Below are 16,385 nucleotides of genomic sequence, written 5' to 3' on the forward strand. Positions count from 1 at the left end.
TTATGGAATATATTAGGTAAACAGAGGAACAAAAGAAATTGAAAGGGTTGCATGACTTCAATGCTCATGGATGAGCACTATGAGAATAGGAGGCAAAATGCAGAGAGACAATACCTATGACAAGAGGATAATGTGAATGGTTACAAAAGGTAAGAGATGTGACATACAATTGATTAGTTATGGATAGAGCTGCAGGAAACAAGGAGCCAAGGTGAATATACTAGTATTTATGTACCAACTGGCTCTGTGTTTTCACAATGGAGAATGATGTGAACAAAACAATGTATGTGTTTGTAGGTGGCATTCAGTACTAAAGACACAATCCTTCCATGTTTAACATATATCAATTGGTCAGCCTAGAATGTGGAGAAGGTAACTGCGGTAAATCACGTGTGTGTACCGAGGTGTGTGATAAGAATGAGAGTGGGTAAATGAAGTTATAGTGCCATACAAAATGATTTCTGGACTTGAGATAAGTGATAAATCAAGGATAGACATCACAACTAGATTTCTGAAACACAAGAGCAAGGATAGTATGATTGGTTTGCCAATTGGTCAATTTTTTGAAGAAAATAGATAGATGCGGGTAAAAGGGTTAACGTGGGTTAGACACTTAAATGTTGAAGAGCAGCTGGTGATAAGGAGTTAAGGTGAATATATGTAGCTATGCATTTCACTATGCGTCATTGGGTGATGGGGTATGTGATTTTTATCTGGCTATTACTTAATGTCTAACACAAGTACTTTTTCATATTTGGGCACTCCAATGGTGTGCAAAATGAATGGTGAGGGGAGCATCATAATATTTTGGAGTCAGAATCATGTAACGCCAAATGACTATGATTGTTATCAAGGTAACCAATCAATCAAGGTAAGCATCATAGCTAGTTGTTGTCATGAGGGAACAATGTGAATTACCCTAACTTATCATATGAGTGTTGGATCCTTGTTGTTGTCAATATAAACATAATGTTTGCGGAAAGATGTCAACGCGGTTAGGTCACTTAATGAAGATTGGTCGCTAGTGCCGATAGAATAGCATATGTAGTGTGCTCCCTAATTGCTGTTGACTAGCCTGGGGCCCGATATGGAGTATGAGTTATTTTCATTTGGCATTTAACACAATTTTAACACATGACCCCTTCATATATTACGATTGAAATGGTAGTGCAAGGATAATAAGGTAAAATAAGTGAGGGCAACTTGCACATGTTTGTTATGTATAGCATTACAATACTAAGATTTGGTAATAGAGTTGGAATTCTACATGATGCAAAATGGCTACGCAAGTCATGGTAACTGAAAAATCATGATCAGCAACCGGGACTTGTTGTCTATAAAAGGATAAGGTGAATACAAACTAGTTAATTTTCAAGTGCTTCCTTGTAGTTGCCAAACCATAATGATATGTACTATTAGATATAGATTGACATGCTAGTCAAAGTCAAGGCAGTGGACAATTCAAAGCATAGATAGTACCACTTTTGGCATGATAACAAGGGGGCAAGGTGAATAGGGTTGGTTCTTTAACTGGGTTGTCATCTTTAATTGACCTTTGATACACAACATAGTGTCTGTTCGATATTCAAAACGGTCACATAAAATTACAAATGTGATCAATACAATAGATAATGTTGGGTATTTTCACATAATTGATATTTATATTTATTTTATCACAAGAACGCTTCAGAGAGAGAGATGTATTTATTTTATCATGCTGTAGCGATCCAACCTCAAACGGTCAAATCTCTGTGCATAAGTGTCATCTGTAGATCGGTAATGCTGACACACACAATACTTGAAGGATTTATAACAGATTGCAATCACACACTTATTACATAGAATGTCTCAAAAGGGAACTTGTTACAATAATATGGCTTAAGGCCATCTAAATAAGATAACTGCAGAAGCATCGAAGGTAAATGAGTCCATCAACTCCAACGACATAGCTGAGTGCATGACAATGACCTAGCGCACCTTACTCTTCGTCTGAAAAGTCTGCAACATAGTGCGTTGCAGCCCGAAAATGGGTCAGCACATGGAATATGCTGGCAAAATAACACTGTAGAGCAATGAACAAAGTAAATGCTAACACTACATGCATATATGGCTGGTGGAGGCTCTATGGTTATCATGTTTTTGTGAAAAGGCAGTTTTTCCCTACTGCAAAGGAATATAATTTATTTTCACTACAAAGTTGGTTGATAAATATTGAGAATGGAAACCCCATCTCAATCCTAATTAAATAGTAATTAACAACCCAACAAAATTAATTAGGAGTGTTGAGATCACATCAATAATTCAAGAACCAGATACTCAAGATGTCCATAACCGGGGACACGACTAACCATGATTAGTTTGTACACTCTGCAGAGGTTTGCGCACTTTTCCCCACAAGACCCGATCTCCTCCGTTGGATTTCTCGCACTACATGATATTTGAGAAACGGATGACCGAGACACGGTCTTTCCGAAGAGGCCCCCTTAACCGATAGATAGGCCGGTACACCTACAATCCCCTACATCTGCTAGCCCATCATGGAAAGGATTCCCACAACTTACTCAACTATGCCAGAGCCCATAATGGCTTGTGGCTGCACACGGAAGTTTCTAGCATGAAAAATCTTATGATCCCTTTGAGCCTGGGTGGCGAACCATAGGATGATCACACGGATTCCCCGGGATCTCCTTGGACAACACTGGATTCCCCAGGTGCCCACAAACAATCCACCCAGATGTGTGTTAAGGTAGCCACCTTAAATAAACCCTTAGTTCATAATAATACTCACAACTGTCATGAATCACTCAAACCAATCCACGTCTACGAGCATAGCATAGCAGTATAAGCATAACATAATAACTCCCAGGGTTTAAAATAAAGGACAATAGGTTCTACCTCATCCACTACTTCCCAGTACCCACATGTTATCAAATCCTAACCATGCAGTGTTGGAGGATTGGACTAATCCATAAAAACTGGGTAATGAAGGGGTACGATCAAAGTGTTACTTGTCTTGCTGACAATCTGCAAACCCTAGAGACTCGTAGTAGCACGCTTCGCACTCCGGAAATTCTATCGCAAACAAACAATAGCATACATAAGCACTCAAGCATAGATGCAAGGGTAAAACTCAGATGAAAAAGTCCAAACTGAAAGTTCAACTGAAGTGTTTCGATTTGCAAAAAGAATCAATCAAATCGGAGCTACGAAACTCAAACTACGATCAAAAGAAGTTCGAATTCAAATCTGCTTGAAACCAAATTTTAATTTCTCAAAACCATGTCCAAGTTGATTAACTGGAAGAGGGGTTCAAGATAAAGATTTTGGCGTTGGTTTCCCTGGATTTGGACGAACGGTTAAAAAGTAACGAGGGTTTGAAGATCAGGGACTAATTTGTGATAAAAATAATCGCGGATAGGTCACTGGCCAAAAACAAAATAAAAAGAAAAGACTAACGAACGAACGTTCGTTAACAAAGACAAACGAACGAACGCGTTCGCGAACAGAAGCATACGGGTGAACGTTCGCTAAATAGCGGAACCGAAGAAAAAAACCGATCTAACCGATCCAAGACGAAAAACAAAACAAAAACTGGCGATGATGGCGGTTTTTACCGGTTCCTCGAGAAAAACCGGCGGCGGCGAGGTGAGATCCGGTGGTGCGGCTTGGCTGCGGGGCGGTGGCGGCGGTGAGGCTTGGCTGCGGGGCTGCGGCGGCGGTGCGGCGTGGGCGGGGTGGGGCGACGGCGTGGCGGCGACGGAGCAGCAGCAAGGTGGCGGGGCGGCATGAGTTGCAGGTGGCAGCGGCGGCTGGCTCGGGGTCCAAGGGGGGCCTCGGGGTCACTATTTAAAGGGGAGGGAGAAGCGGCGATGGCTTGCAGGAGGGGACGGCGGTGCCCGTGTCCAGGCCGGACACTGCGGTGGCGACGGGCGCGCTCGGGACTCCAGTCCCAAGTCGGAGAAGGAGGGCGGCGTGGCTGCAGGCCGGCCTGCTCGGCTGGGCCTTCGGCCCAGTCGGGTAGGAAGTTTTTTTTAATAAATAAATTCCGCCGAAAACAAAATTCCTAATAAATATAAAAAACAAGAATTCTAAAAATGTCAAAAACAATTTTCACCGTTTAAATAAAATATTTAGATTCTGGCCGAAAAATGCAATTTTCAAAAATGCATATTTTTCTAATTCAAATAAAATCTCGAATAAAAATAAAATAAAATATTTATTTGATTTTAACATTTTTCCTCCAATATTCTCCTCTTATTTTGGAGAAGTCATTTTATCTCCACTCATTTATTTTAATATTGGAAATATTTCGGATAGATAAATTATTAAAACCAAAATGGTCCTCTTTTGAAATTTGAGAAATTTCAAATATGAAAATAAATAAAATCCCCAACTCTCTCCATGTGTCCTTGAGTTGCTTAAGATTTCTAGGGTCACAAACAAAATAGAAATAAAACATGATATGCATATGATGATCTATATATAACATCCAAATTAAAAATTTGGGATGTTACACATCCACCTCAACTCAACAACGACATGCCGGCACACTCTGAACAAAAGGATCGATGGGTTATGTTCATGGCTCCAATCTTTCATACACGTTGGCATCGTTAGCTAAAAGAGGTTCCTAACATCACACTATTTTTTAAACAAATGTTCGTTCCCTGGCAAATAAAAAGGTGTTCATCACATCTCACTATTCATCTTATACCTCAGCAACACGAGACAAGATGACTTGCAATGTGTATACGGCCCAGTCCGAACTAGCTACATGTGGCAAGTAGCAACTATAACACCATTTTATTGCACCGTCTATTTATCTATATATAATAATCCAACCTATGATTTCCGGGCTTTTATGTCCATTCATTAGAAAAAAATAGGCATTGTGCACGACAGACCCCCATCAACAACATAGGACAGAGTACTTATGCTGCATGCACTTTTGGTGCCGGAAGCATAGGGTGTAGAAATTTTCAACGTCGGTGCGCCTAAGATAAGCTCGACAAGTGTTTTATTCGATTAGGACCCTGGGTCGACTTTTACTAGATGGTCCACATAGAGGATTTCCTTCTTAATAAATGTGCGTTTGTAGCATGGTTACTAATTAAGCTTAATTTGCTGTTGCACAAATATGGTGCAATAAAATTTATAATAACTGAGCATCAGTCTATATATATATGATAATATGTGATAATCCTCCCGGCACTTTATTTTAATTGTTTCTTAACTGAGACATTAGGGCATCTGGCAGGTAATGTAGTGACATAAAACCATGCACGTCAAGGAAATGTACAATTCTTCTATCTTAGCAACGAATCTTAGAATGATTCGGACATGTAAGAGAGAGATAAAAAATATGTTTGCTTTTGTTGGCCAAGAGATGGAAATTTCAAATAAAGGTATGAGATGCCATATTTGTTGGGGAACGTAGTAATTTTAGAAAAATTCCTACGCACACACAGGATTTTGGTGATGTATAGCAACGAGAGGGGAGAGTGTGTCTACGTACCCTCATAGACCGAATGCGGAAGCGTTAGCACAACACAGTTGATATAGTCATACGTCTTCACGATCCGAACGATCCAAGTACCGAACGAACGGCACCTTCGAGTTCTGCACACATTCAACTCGATGACGTCCCGCGAGCTCCGATCCAGCAAAGCTTCGCATGAGAGTTTCGTCAGCACAACGGCGTGGTGACGGTGATGATGGTGCTACCGACGCAGGGCTTCGCCTAAACACCGCTATGATATGATCGAGGTGTATTATGGTGGAGGGGGGCACTGCACACGGCTAAGAGATCAATGATCAATTGTTGTTTCTATGGGGTGCCCCCTGCCCCCGTATATAAAGGAGCAAGGGGGAGGAGGCAGCCGGCCAGGGAGAGGCGTGCCAAGGGGGAGTCCTACTCCCACTAGGAGTAGGTCTCCTCCTATTCCTAGTAGGAGTAGGAGAGGGGGGAGGAAAGGGAGAGGAGGAGAAGGAAAGAGGGGGCCCGCCCCCTTGCCCTAAACCAATTCGGTTTGGGCCTTGGGGGGCGCACCCCACACTCCCCTTGCTGCCCTCTATTTCCACTAAGGCCCATGTAGGCCCATTAAGCCCCCCCCCCGGGGGGGGGGGGGTTCCCGTAACCCCCGGTACTCCGGTATATGTTCGAAATCTTCCGAAACCTTTTCGGTGTCCAAACATAGTCGTCCAACATATCGATCTTTACGTCTCGACCATTTCGAGACTCCTCATCATGTCCGTGGTCATATACAGGACTCCGAACTACCTTCGGTGCATCAAAACACAAAAACTCATAATACCGATCGTCACCGAACTTTAAGCGTGCGGACCCTACGGGTTCGAGAACTATGAAGACATGACAGAGACACGTCTCCGGTCAATAACCAATAGCGGAACCTGGATGCTCATATTGGCTCCCACATATTCTATGAAGATCTTTATCGGTCAAACCGCATAATAACATACGTTGTTCCCTTTGTCATTGGTATGTTACTTGCCTTGAGATTCGATCGTAGGTATCTCAATACCTAGTTCAATCTCGTTACCGGCAAGTCTCTTTACTCGTTCTGTGATACATCATCCCGCAACTAACTCATTAGTTACAATGCTTGCAAGGCTTATGGTGATGTGCATTACCGAGTGGGCCCAAAGATACCTCTTCGACAATTGGAGTGACAAATCATAATCTCGAAATACGCCAACTCAACAAGTACCTTCGGAGACACCTGTAGAGCACCTTTATAATCACCCAGTTACGTTGTGACGTTTGGTAGCACACAAAGTGTTCCTCCGGTAAACGGGAGTTGCATAATCTCATAGTCGTAGGAACATGTATAAGTCATGAAGAAAGCAATAGCAACATACTAAACGATCAAGTGCTAAGCTAATAGAATGGATCAAGTCAATCAAATCATTCTCCTAATGATGTGATCCCGTTAATCAAATGACAACTCATGTCTATGGCTAAGAAACATAACCATATTTTGATCAACGAGCTAGTCAAGTAGAGGCATACTAGTGACACTCTGTTTTTCTATGTATTCACACATGTATCATGTTTCCGATTAATACAATCCTAGCATGAATAATGAACATTTATCATGATATAAGGAAATAAATAATAATTTTATTATTGCCTGTAGGGCATATTTCCTTCAGTCTCTCACTTGCACTAGAGTCAATAATCTATATTATACAGTAATGGTTCTAACACCCATGCAACCTTGGTGTTGATCATGTTTTGCTCATGGAAGAGGCTTAGTAGACGGGTCTGCAACATTCAGATCTGTATGTATCTTGCAAATCTCTATGTCTCCCACCTGGACTTGATCCCGGATGGAGTTGAAGCGTCTCTTGATGTGCTTGGTTCTCTTGTGAAATCTGGATTCCTTTGACAAGGCAACTACACCAGTATTGTCACAGAAGATTTTTATTGGACCTGATGCACTAGGTATGACACCTAGATCGGATATGAACTCCTTCATCCAGACTCCTTCATTTGCTGCTTCCGAAGCAGCAATATACTCCGCTTCACATGTAGATCCCGCCACGACGCTCTGTTTAGAACTGCTCCAACTGACAGCTTCACTGTTTAATATAAACATGTATCCGGTTTGCGATTTAGAATCGTCCGGATCAGTGTCAAAGCTTGCATCAACGTAACCATTTATGATGAGCTCTTTGTCACCTTCATAAATGAGAAACATATCCTTAGTCCTTTTCAGGTACTTTAGGATGTTTTTGACCGCTGTCCAGTGATACACTCCTGGATTACTTTGGTACCTCCCTGCTAAAGTAATAGCAAGGCAAACATCAGGTCTAGTACACAACATTGCATACATGATAGAGCCTATGGCTGAAGCATAGGGAACATCTTTGATTTTCTCTCTATCTTCTGCAGTGGTCGGGCATTGAGTCTTACTCAACTTCACACCTTGTAATACAGGCAAGAACCCTTTCTTTTCCTGATCCATTTTGAACTTCTTCAAAACTTTGTCAAGGTATGTGCTTTGTGAAAGTCCAATTAAGCGTCTTGATCTATCTCTATAGATCTTGATACCCAATATGTAAGCAGCTTCACCGAGGTCCTTCATTGAAAAACTCTTATTCAAGTATCCTTTTATGCTATCCAGAAATTCTATATCATTTCCAATCAACAATATGCCATCCACATATAATATTAGAAATGCTACAGAGCTCCCACTCACTTTCTTGTAAATATAGGCTTCTCCAAAAGTCTGTATAAAACCATATGCTTTGATCACACTATCAAAGCGTTTATTCCAACTCCGAGAAACTTGCACCAGTCCATAAATGGATTGCTGGAGCTTGCACACTTTGTTGGTACCTTTTGGATCGATAAAACCTTTAGGTTGCATCATATACAACTCTTCTTCCAGAAATCCATTCAGGAATGCAATTTTTACATCCATTTGCCAAATTTCATAATCACAAAATGCGGCAATAGCTAACATGATTTGGACGGACTTAAGCATCGCTATAGGTGAGAAGGTCTCATCGTAGTCAACTCCTTGAACTTGTCGAAAAACTTTCGCAACAAGTCGAGCTTTGTAGACAATAACATTACCATTAGTGTTTGTCTTCTTCTTGAAGATCCATTTATTCTAGATGGCTTGCCGATCATTGGGCAAGTCAACCAAAGTGCACACTTTGTTCTCATACATGGATCCCATCTCAGATTTCATGGCCTCAAGCCATTTTGCGGAATCTGGGATCATCATCGCTTCCTCATAGTTCGTAGGTTCGTCATGGTCTAGCAACATGACCTCCAGAGCAGGATTACCATACTACTCTAGTGCGGATCTTACTCTAGTTGACCTACGAGGTTCGGTAGTAACTTGATCTGAAGTTTCATGATCATCAACATTAGCTTCCTCACTAATTGGTGTAGGTGTCACAGGAACCGGTTTCTATGATGAACTACTTTCCAATAAGGGAGCAGGTACAGTTACCTCATCAAGTTCTACTTTCCTCCCACTCAGTTCTTTCGATAGAAACTCCTTCTCTAGAAAGGATCCATTCTTAGCAATGAATGTCTTGCCTTCGGATCTGTGATAGAAGGTGTACCCAACAGTTTCCTTTGGGTATCCTATGAAGACACATTTCTCCGATTTGGCTTCGAGCTTATTTGGTTGAAGCTTTTTCACATAAGCATCGCAGCCTCAAACTTTAAGAAACGACAACTTTGGTTTCTTGCCAAACCATAGTTCATAAGGCGTCGTCTCAATGGATTTTGATGGTGCCCTATTTAACGTGAATGCAGCCGTGTCTAAAGCATAACCCCAAAACGATAGTGGTAAATCAGTAAGAGACATCATAGATTGCACCATATCTAATAAGGTACAATTACGACGTTTGGACACACCATTACGCTTTGGTGTTCCAGGTGGCGTGTATTGCGAAACTATTCCGCATTGTTTCAAATGTATACCAAACTCGTAACTCAAATATTCTCCTCCACGATCAGATCGTAGAAACTTTATGTTCTTGTTACGATGATTTTCCACTTCACTCTGAAATTCCATGAACTTTTCAAATGTTTCAGACTTATGTTTCATTAAGTAAATATACCCATATCTGCTCAAATCATCTGTGAACGTGAGAAAATAACGATACCCGCCGCGGGCCTCAATATTCATTGGACCACATACATCAGTATGTATGATCTCCAACAAATCTTTTGCTCGCTCCATTGTTCCGGAGAACGACGTTTTAGTCATCTTGCCCATGAGGCATGGTTCACAAGTACCAAGTGATTCATAATCAAGTGATTCCAAAAGTCCATCAGTATGGAGTTTCTTCATGCGCTTTACACCAATATGACCCAAACGGCAGCGCCACAAATAAGTTGCACTAACATTATCAACTCTGCATATTTTGGCTTCAACATTATGAATATGTGTGTCACTACTATTGAGATTTAACACAAACAGACCACTCTTCAAGGGTGCATGACCATAAAAGATATTACTCATATAAATAGAACAACCATTATTCTCAGATTTAAATGAATAACCGTCTTGCATCAAACAAGATCCAGATATAATGTTCATGCTCAACGCTGGCACAAAATAGCAATTATTCAGGTCTAAAACTAATCCCGAAGGTAGATGTAGAGGTAGCGTGCTGACGGCGATCACATCGACTTTGGAACCATTTCCCACGCGCATCGTCACCTCGTCCTTAGCCAGTCTTCGCTTAATCCGTAGTCCCTGTTTCGAGTTGCAAATATTAGCAACAGAACCAGTATCAAATACCCATGTGCTACTGCGAGCTCTGGTAAGGTACACATCAATAACATGTATATCACATATGTTCACCTTGCCATCCTTCTTATCCGCCAAATACTTGGGGCAGTTCCGCTTCCAGTGACCAGTCTGTTTGCAGTAGAAGCACTCAGTCTTAGGCTTAGGTCCAGACTTGGGTTTCTTCTCCTGAGCAGCAACTTGTTTGATGTTCTTCTTGAAGTTCCCCTTCTTCTTCTCTTTACCCTTTTTCTTGAAACTGGTGGTCTTGTTGACCATCAACACTTGATGCTCCTTCTTGATTTCTACCTCCGCTGCCTTTAGCATTGCGAAGAGCTCGGAAATTGTCTTATTCATCCCTTGCATATTATAGTTCATCATGAAGCTCTTGTAGCTTGGTGGCAGTGATTCAAAAACTCTGTCAATGAGACTATCAACAGGAAGATTAACTCCCAGTTGAGTCAAGTGATTAGGATACCCAGACATTTTGAGTATATGTTCACTAACAAAACTATTCTCCTCCATCTTGTAGCTATAGAACTTATTGGAGACTTCATATCTCTCAATCCGGGTATTTCCTTGAAATATTAACTTGAACTCCTGGAACATCTCATATGCTCCATGACGTTTAAAACGTCGTTGAAGTCCCGGTTCTAAGCCATAAAGCATGGCACACTGAACTATCAAGTAGTCACCAGCTTTACTCTGCCAGACATTCTTAACATCATCAACAACATCTGCAGCAGGCCTGGAACCCAGCGGTGCTTCCAGGACGTAATTCTTCTGTGCAGCAATGAGGATAATCCTCAAGTTACGGACCCAGTTCGTGTAATTGCTACCATCATCTTTCAACTTTGCTTTCTCAAGTAATGCACTAAAATTCAATGGAACAACAGCACGGTCCATCTATCTACAATAACATAGACAAGCAAAATACTATCAGGTACTAAGTTCATGATAAATTTAAGTTCGATTAATCATATTACTTAAGAACTCCCACTTAGATAGACATCCCTCTAATCATCTAAGTGATCACGTGATCCATATCAACTAAATCATAACCGATCATCACGTGAAACGGAGTAGTTTTCAATGGTGAACATCACTATGTTGATCATATCTACTATATGATTCACGCTCAACCTTTCGGTCTCAGTGTTCCGAGGCCACATCTGCATATGCTAGACTCGTCAAGTTTAACCCGAGTATTCTGCGTGTGTCAAACTGTCTTACACCCGTTGTAGATGAACGTCGAGCTTATCACACCCGATCATCACGTGGTGTCTTGGCACGGCGAACGTTGGCAACAGTGCATACTCAGGGAGAACACTTTTACCTTGAAATTTAATGAGAGATCATCTTATAATGCTACCTTCAAACAAAGCAGAATAAGATGCATAAAGGATAAACATCACATGCAATCAATATAAGTGATATGATATGGCCATCATCATCTTGTGCCTTTGATTTCCATCTCTAAAGCACCGTCATGATCACCACCGGCGCGACACCTTGATCTCCATCGTAGCATCGTTGTCGTCTCGCCAACTATTGCTTCTACGACTATCGCTACCGCTTAGTGATAAAATAAAGCAATTACAGGGCGATTGCATTGCATACAATAAAGCGACAACCATATGGCTCCTGCCAGTTGCCGATAACTCTGTTACAAAACATGATCATCTCATACAATAAATATAGCATCATGTCTTGACCATATCACATCACAACATGCCCTTCAAAAATAAGTTAGACGTCCTCTACTTTGTTGTTGCAAGTTTTTACGTGGCTGCTACGGGCTAATCAAGAACCGTTCTTACCTACGCATAAAAACTACAACGATAGTTGGTCAAGTTAGTGCTATTTTAACCTTCGCAAGGACCGGGCGTAGCCACACTCGGTTCAACTAAAGTTGGAGAAACTGACATCCGCCAGTCACCTGTGTGCAAAGCACGTTGGAAGAACCAGTCTCGCGCAAGCGTACGCGTAATGTCGGTCCGGGCCGCTTCATCCAACAATACCGCCAAACCAAAGTATGACATGCTGGTAGGCAATATGACTTGTATCACCCACAACTCACTTGTGTTCTACTCGTGCATGTAACATCTACGCATAAACCTCGCTCGGATGCCACTGTTGGGGAACGTGGTAATTTCAAAAAATTCCTACACGCACACAGGATCATGGTGATGTACAACAACGAGAGTGGAGAGTATGTCTACGTACCCGGATAGACCGAATGCGGAAGCGTTAGCACAACGCGGTTGATGTAGTCGTACATCTTCACGATCCGACCGATCCAAGTACCGAACGCACAACACCTCCGAGTTCTGCACATGTTCAACTCGATGACGTCCTGCGAGCTTTGATCCAGCAAAGCTTCACATGATAGTTCTGTCAGCATGACATCTTGGTGATGGTGATGATGATGCTACCGATGTAAGGTTTCACCTAAGCACCGCTATGATATGACCGAGGTGGATTTGGTGGAGGGGGGCACCACACACGGCTAAAAGATCAATGATCAATTGTTGTTTCTATGGGGTGCCCCCCTGCCCCCGTATATAAAGGAGCAAGGGGGGAGGCGGCCAGCCAGGGAGAGGCGCGCCAAGGGGGAGTCCTACTCCCACTAGGAGTAGGTCTCCTCCTATTCCTAGTAGGAGTAGGAGAGGGGGTAGGAAAGGGAGAGGAGGAGAAGAAAAGAGGGGGCCGGCCCCCCTTGCCCTAAACCGATTCGGTTTGGGCCTTGGGGGCGCCCCCCACACTCCCCTTGCTGCCCTCTATTTCCACTAAGGCCCATGTAGGCCCATTAAGCCCCCGGGGGTTCCGGTAACCCCCGGTACTCTGGTATATGTCTGAAACCTTCCAGAACCTTTCCGGTGTTCGAACATAGTCGTCCAATATATCGATCTTTACGTCTCGACCATTTGGAGACTCCTCGTCATGCCCGTGATCATATTCGGGACTTCGACTACCTTCGGTATATCAAAACACAAAAACTCATAATACCGATCGTCACCGAACTTTAAGCGTGCGGACCCTACGGGTTCAAGAACTATGTAGACATGATCGAGACACGTCTCCGGTAAATAACCAATAGCGGAACCTGGATGCTCATATTGGCTCCCACATATTCTACGAAGATCTTTATCGGTCAAACCGCATAACAACATACATTGCTCCCTTTGTCATTGGTATGTTAATTGCCCAAGATTCGATCGTCGGTATCTCAATACCTAGTTCAATCTCGTTACCGGCAAGTCTCTTTACTCGTTCCGTAATACATCATCCCACAACTAACTCATTAGTTACAATGCTTGCAAGGCTTATAGTGATGTGCATTACTGAGTGGGCCCAGAGATACCTCTCCGACAATCGGAGTGACAAATCCTAATCTCGGAATACGCCAACTCAACAAGTACCTTCAGAGACACCTGTAGAGCACCTTTATAATCACCCAGTTATGTTGTGACGTTTGGTAGCACACAAAGTGTTTCTCCGGTAAACGGGAGTTGCATAATCTCATAGTCATAGGAACATGTATAAGTCATGAAGAAAGCAATAGCAACATACTAAATGATCAAGTGCTAAGCTAACGGAATGGGCCAAGTCAATCACATCATTCTCCTAATAATGTGATCCACTGCTATAAAGCAGTGGCGCACCAGATACATGTGCGTCATTAGTAGTTTTGAAAAAAAAATAAAAAAATTTGTTAGTAATGGTGCACCATGGGATAGTGCGCCAGTACTAGTTGACATAGTAATGGCGCACCACACCCACCATGTGCCATTAGTAGTTTTGAAAAAAAAACTAGTAATGGCGCACTGTCCAATGGTGCGCCATTACTAACAATTTTTTTATTTTTTTTTCAAAACTACTAATGGCGCACCACACATCAGGTGCGCCATTAGTAATCCTGGTGCTAAATGCACCCCGCCCCCCCCCCCCCATGGACCGCCTTTTCAGTTTAAAAAATAAAAGAAAATGATGGAAATGTCAAAAAAAATAAAAGAAAATAAGTTTCCCATGTGATATGTGGTCTAATTGTTGGGAAAATTTACAAATATGAATTTCGACTTTATATGCAAAATCTCTCTGGAATTTAGTAAAATGGGCATAACTTTTGCATACGAACTCGGATTAAAAAGTTTTTTATATGAAAAATCATCTACTCGAAAAGTTACATAGGAATTGAAAGGGGGAACCCCGTTCAACATCTTCAAGATCCGCAAAAACCTAACAAAACGAAAGATGCGGGGCTTTTAAGATCTAGAGGGGGGAAATGAAAAAAATTTCAAACTTACTAGTGGTGCACCATTTGCTAGGTGTGCCACTAGTAACCGAAAAAAATGATTTAAAAAAATTGAATTTTTTTCAAAATATGATACGTAATATGACTGGGAAGTTTGAAATATTTTTTGAAAATTTCATCACACTCATGAATATGAACAAAGCCCTAGACATCAACAAGGTTTAATAGGATTGATATGATATATATATATATATATCAACAAGTGCCTGTGAAGTGAGCTGGTGCTGGGGTTGGATAGAACTGTGAAGTTAAGCATGCTCCGGCTGGAGTAGTGTGAGGATGGGCGATTTGACTTGATATTGAGCATATTGACCCGAGATTAAGACATAGTGACTCGAGATTAAGAAAATAAGGAAAAAATTGAAAAAAAATCTGATTTTTTTTTTGAAAAAAGATTGTTAGTAATGGCGCACTTCTATGTGGTGCAGATTACTAAGCCAGATAGAAATGGCGCACCGTGGGATATACTAATGGCGCACTGCGTGGTGCGTCATTAGTAAAAAATTCTAATGGCGTGATGCTAGTGGCGCACCTGTAGTGCGCCATTAGTAGGCAAAACAGGTGCATGTATCATGTTCCGGTTAATACAATTCTAGCATGAATAATAAACATTTATCATTATATAAGGAAATAAATAATAACTTTATTATTGCCTCTAGGGCATATTTCCTTCAATATTTTCATCCCACCTTATTTCAATACATTTGGGCAACACATATTATTTGACGCATATAAGCGGTTATTGAATTCAGATGAGACTAAGAGGCAATGTATTGCAGAACTTTTTGTCCTATCTAAGTAGTGTGAAATAAAGAAGGTAAAATCATCTGATCAATCATTGTACATGCCATAAAATTATGTATTAAATTATAGTAAAAATTTGACAGCATGATTATATATAGCTTGAGCATGTGTCGAGAATGTAAGAACTTATATGGTGTAAAAAAGGTCATTACATATGTTTATATTAGTAAAATATTATCCAGCTACTCAGCCATAGACATATGTTTATAGTAATCTAATCTAGTTATGATACCTAACATATGATTACCAAGGGTGATGCTGGATCAGTGAGTAAAAGTTGCAGTACCAAATTTATATTTTTTTACAATGCTTTTGCGAATTCTTAGTTGGCGGGTTTTTAAAGAATCTCTCTCACGAAAACATCTCATTATTGAGCCAACAATAATTTTCTTTGAAGATGTGAATTTTATTAAACTTTTATTGCAATGATTTTGATTTTTAAAATGATCCATTAAGAATTCACTAGCACAGTGTGTGTGTGTGTGCGCGCAATGCAAACCAATTTTTTTCATGAATTTATTATTAGTTACAACAAGGGAAAGATAAATTAGAGTTCAAATTACATACTTGGGATTGTGCGCACGATTGTGTAGCAAGAGCACAAGGACAAAAGGGGATGTCCGTAACCATTCCTAGAAAGACATGAGCAGGAGCAAGATGAAGTGGCCATCTAGACATGAAAATAGTATGTTGGGAAATTGAACACATTCTTTGATTAGGGAGTTAGTGTACAACAAAATCTTATTTTGTAAGCATCCAATTAAAAATGAGAATCATCGTTTCATAATAATTTGTATGGATGGTTTGCATTGTCTTAATTTACAGAAGCAGATGCATAAACGCATGTATTTTGAAATCAAACTCTAACACTATTAATATAATATTACTATGATCAAAAGGCTAGAAACTAACACAAATAGAAACTATTATTATTATTATTTGCTGGTACAAATAAGAATCATTGATTACAAAAAAGGTTAGTACAC

This window comes from Triticum aestivum, chromosome 6A (genome assembly GCF_018294505.1).
Source record: "Triticum aestivum cultivar Chinese Spring chromosome 6A, IWGSC CS RefSeq v2.1, whole genome shotgun sequence".
In the NCBI taxonomy this organism is placed as follows: domain Eukaryota; kingdom Viridiplantae; phylum Streptophyta; class Magnoliopsida; order Poales; family Poaceae; genus Triticum; species Triticum aestivum.